Genomic DNA, 4,876 nt, shown 5'->3' on the forward strand with positions numbered 1-4,876 from the left:
AGCGAGGAATTCCATAGCGATAGATGATGTTGGTCTTGATAAAATCAGCGACAGTCTCTTTCTTCACTTCTCTCAATGGTACTGCCTCAGCCCACTTGGAGAAGTAATCGGTCGCTGCCAGAATGTATAAATGCCCCATTGATGATTTCGTCAATGGTCCAACGACATCCATGCCCCAGGCATCAAAAGGCCAGGATGCAACCGTGGGGTGTAGTGGTTCGGGCGGCTGATGGATGAGGTTTGCATGAAATTGGCAAGCTTGACATCTTTGTGCATAATCTTGACAATCTTTCACCATGGTTGGCCAGTAGTAGCCCATCCTCTTGATTCGGAAGTGCAGCTTTGGACCTGACTGGTGAGCACCGCAAATGCCAGAATGCGCCTCTTCCATGGCTTTAGCAGCTTCCTCACTACTTAGGCACCTGAGAAATACTCCATCAAAAGACCTCCTATAAAGCGTCCCTTTGAAGAAAATGAAACGAGTGGCGCGCCGTCGGATGTCAACCCTTCGACGTGGATCATTTGGTAATTTATCATACTTCAAGTAATCGACCAACAGCTGGTGCCAATCTTCCTCCTCAATCTCAAAGACTTCAACAAGATGGCTTTCAATTTCTTCATCTTTCTCTTCTTCAAAAATAGGTGGTACGACCCATCTTTTACATACTGGAATTTGAGTTTCGCCACTGACCATAGCTATAGTGGATGCAAGTTTGGCCAAGGCATCCGCCTGTTTGTTTACATTTCTTGGAATATGTTCAATCTTCACATCGCCAAGCCACTCAATGATCTTGCGAGCATACTTGACGTATGGCAATAATTCAGGTTTCTTTACTTCATACAATCCAAGTATTTGATTAACCACCAATTTAGAATCACCATATACCTTGAGGTGAGATTGCTGCATATCCAACGCCATTTGCAAACCGAGGATCAGAGCTTGATATTCTGCTACATTGTTAGAGCAATTCTCAGTTAGAGTGAAGGAAAATGGCAGCACTTGACGTTCTGGTGTTACGAACACGATCCCGGCACCAGCACCTTCTTTATGAGATGCTCCATCGAAAAACATCCACCATGGTAGGGCGACATCGATTACAAGTGCATCTTCATCCGGGAGGTCATCACTTAACTCCCATTCAGCTGGAATTGGGTGGTCTGCTAAAAAGTCTGCCAACACTTGTCCTTTCACAGCCTTTTGGGGAACATACACAATCTCAAATTGTTGAAGTTGAAGGTACCAACGTGCAAGCCTGTCAGATAAAACAGGTCTTGACATCACAAACTTTAAAGGGTTTGCCTTGGATATAAGGCGGACAGTGTGAGCTTGGAAATAATGCTTAAGCTTTTGGATGGAGAAAATCAATGCCAAACACAGCTTCTCAATTGGAGCATATTTCAACTCATTTGGTGTCATTGTTCTGCTCAAGTAGTATAATGCATTCTCTTTTCCACCTTCATTTTCTTGCGCAAGCAGAGCTCCCATGGATCGTTCTTGAGCAGCAATATACAAAATCAAGGGGCGTCCTGGCACAGGTGCTGCTAATACAGGAGGCTGCATCAAGTAAGATTTGATATTCTTGAAAGCATTTCTACATGACTCATCCCACTCGAATGGTATACCCTTCTTCATAATTCGGCTAAATGGTTGACACCTTCCAGCTAAATTTGAAATAAACCTTCGTAAGTATGCTAACTTCCCTTGCAAACTTTTCAGGTCATGGATATTTCGAGGTTCGGGCATTTTTAGTATGGCATCAATCTTTGCTTGTTCAATTTCTATCCCTTGATGGCGAACGATGAACCCAAGAAATTTGCCAGACTTGACACCAAATGCGCATTTTAGTGGATTCATCTTCAACTGATGTTTTCTCAATCGCTCAAAAACCATTCGTAGATCTGGCAGGTGATTGTTTCGTTTTTTGGACTTAACCACCAAATCATCCACGTAACACTCAACATTTTTATGAAGTATATCATCAAATATCTTCTGCATGGCTCTTTGGTAAGTGGCACCAGCGTTCTTCAACCCAAATGGCATCACTTTGTAGCAATAGATTCCTTTCGGGGTTCGAAATGCTGTTAACTCTTCCTCATTTGGTGACATGCGAATTTGATTGTAACCGGAAGATCCATCCATGAAGGTTAATGCTTCATGCCCAGTTGTGGCATCGATCATCAATTCGGCAATTGGCAATGGAAAGTCATCCTTGGGGCATGCTTCATTCAAGTCCCTGAAGTCAACACATACACGAATTTGTCCATTTTTCTTTCTTACTGGAACAATGCTTGAAATCCATGTTGGGTATTTGACTTCTCTAATAAAACCCACATTGATGAGTTTGTTCACTTCAGCTTCAATTAGAGGAACTAATTCTGGTCGGAATCGGCGCTGGGCCTGCTTGACTGGTCGTGCATCCTTTCTAACGGCTAAATGATGAACAGCTATCTTGGAGCTCAACCCCGGCATTTCCTTATAAGACCATGCAAAGATGTCTTTGAATTCTTTGAGCAATTCGATATATGAGTATTCCTCATCAACGGTCAGCAACGCGCTGATGTAAGTGGGTCGTGGATCTTCAATAGTGCCCAAATTAATTTCTCTCAATTCATCAACAGTAGCCTTAACTCCTTCTTCGAACTGTTGAGGAGCTATTTCAGCGTCTTCTTCTTCGACAACCACTTCTTCACATGAGGTGATATGGTTTGATGTAACAATATCTTCGCAACGCACTTGACCTTGAGTAGTATGAGAAATTGGATTGTTAGCACCATTAGTAATGTAGTAAGATGAAGCCACACTCTCTCTATCTTCATCGTCTTCGGCATCCCGTGTAAAGATGATTGTCTTCATTTTGGCCTTCAATTCTTTTCCACATGATATGAGCAAAGTGGTACACCTCTTCATACGAGAAGGAATCGAGCTCCTTAGCTTTTCTGTTATATCCAATTCATTGGCCCTTTTTATCACGTCCTTTTTCCATGACTTGCCTTTGCCAAGCCTTTTAAAGACAGATATTCGTTGAGCTTTTCTTTCATCCAATCTTTTGAAAACAGAAACCCTTTGGGTTCTCCGATTGCTTGAAGATTTCGGGATTTGCTTGGTGCTAGCATAGTTAGCAGTGGCTCTCTTGATGGCAATACGAATGGGGCTTTGCACCATGTATCCCAAGCCTGCCTTGGGATTTTGGCTTGTATTAGCAGTTTTTCTCACATGAGACTTTGACGTGGAGCTTTCTTGGGGATTGTATCCAGCATTCACAAGGAGTTTGTATGCCTTCGGACCAAAGTGTTTTGAGAGTTCTTTGTCTGAGAGATCTCCATGTTCTGTGGCGCCACTTTGCTTTGGTCGGACAAAATCTTTGGGTGGCTGAGGAATGGGCTTTTTGGCATCAATCTTAGTCAGAGGGATGGTGAAACCTTCCATCTTTGGGCGAGATTCTTTCTCTTGGCGGGATCCTGACTCCTCCTGTGGTACATCCCTTTCCACCATTGTTGCTTTAGTTCTTCCCAAATAGAATTGAGCATCGGCAAAATGTGACTCTGCTTCTGTGAAAGGTTTGCGATCACCAACCACTTTTCTTACGGTGCCATTTTGATAGTATTTGAAGCATTGATGCAATGTAGAAGGAATGACACCATTTTCGTGAAGCCACGGTCGCCCTAGAAGCATATTGTAGGATGTCCTTGCATCAATCACATGAAGCAACGCCGTGGAGTCCATGTCCTGCATTTGCAATCGTAGCTTTATAGTACCAAGAGCTCTTTGCCCTTCATGGTTGAAACCTTGAATCATCAATCGACTGTTTGACAGCTCTTCTGCTTGGATTCCCAATTGCTTCAAAGTCCTTAGTGGCAAGATATTGACTGCCGAGCCTCCATCGATGAGAATTCGATTGACCTTCTGCTCCTGTGTATAACAACTCACGAACAATGGCCTGTTATGAGGTTCAGATCCAAGTTGCAAGTCTTCATTGGAGAATGTGATTGCCAATGCATCATTGTCTTCATCCATGTTTACCTCAAGTTCTTCATCTACTTGATTGGATGTGTCATAAAGAGCTCCAATACCTTCTATTATGTCGTTCAAGTCGGTGGATATCATATTTACAGCAGTAGCGTCTTCTTCAAGAGATATTTTGCCTTCTCGAGCTAACCGCATGACCCTATCTTTGAAGATGAAGCAATCATGTATGGGGTGCCCAACCAGACGATGGTATTTGCAGTAACTTGGATCATCTGTCCTCCCTGCTTCATTTGGTCGCTTCATTTCTGGCAACTCGATAAGCTTTTCTTTGAGCAGGTCATCAAAAATTCCTGAAACATCAGAGTCTAAGAAAGGGTATTGCTTTTGTTGCATTTCTTTCAAGGTAAGTCTTCTTTGCCCCATGTCTCGGGAAGAGTTCTGATTGTCTCGTGGAGCATTCTGGTTGTCTTCCTGATTAACTTCTTTCTTTAGAAATTTCACAGAAGTTGCTTTCACTGCCATAGATTCCTTCTTTGGTGCTTTGTCATATGGTTTTCCTCCTTTCTTGAATTCTGGCTTGAATTTGCTAGACTCCTGGATTGGTGGTCCTTCGATCCCTCTTGCCATCATGCTCAACTCCATATCATGAGCTCTAGTGGCTAGTTCCTCGAATGTTCTTGGCTGGATTCCTCGCAGAATATATTGCAAGCCCCAATGCATCCCTTGAATACACATTTCGATGGCAGATGATTCAGACAATCGATCCTTGCAGTTGAGACAAAGGTTTCTCCATCGGTTGATGTAGTCAATGACTGGCTCTTCTTTGAATTGACGTGAACTTGTGAGCTCCACCATGCTGACAGTTCTTCTAGTGCTATAGAAGCGGTTGAGGAACTCATGCTCCAGTTG

This window comes from Salvia miltiorrhiza, chromosome 5, assembly GCF_028751815.1.
Source record: "Salvia miltiorrhiza cultivar Shanhuang (shh) chromosome 5, IMPLAD_Smil_shh, whole genome shotgun sequence".
In the NCBI taxonomy this organism is placed as follows: domain Eukaryota; kingdom Viridiplantae; phylum Streptophyta; class Magnoliopsida; order Lamiales; family Lamiaceae; genus Salvia; species Salvia miltiorrhiza.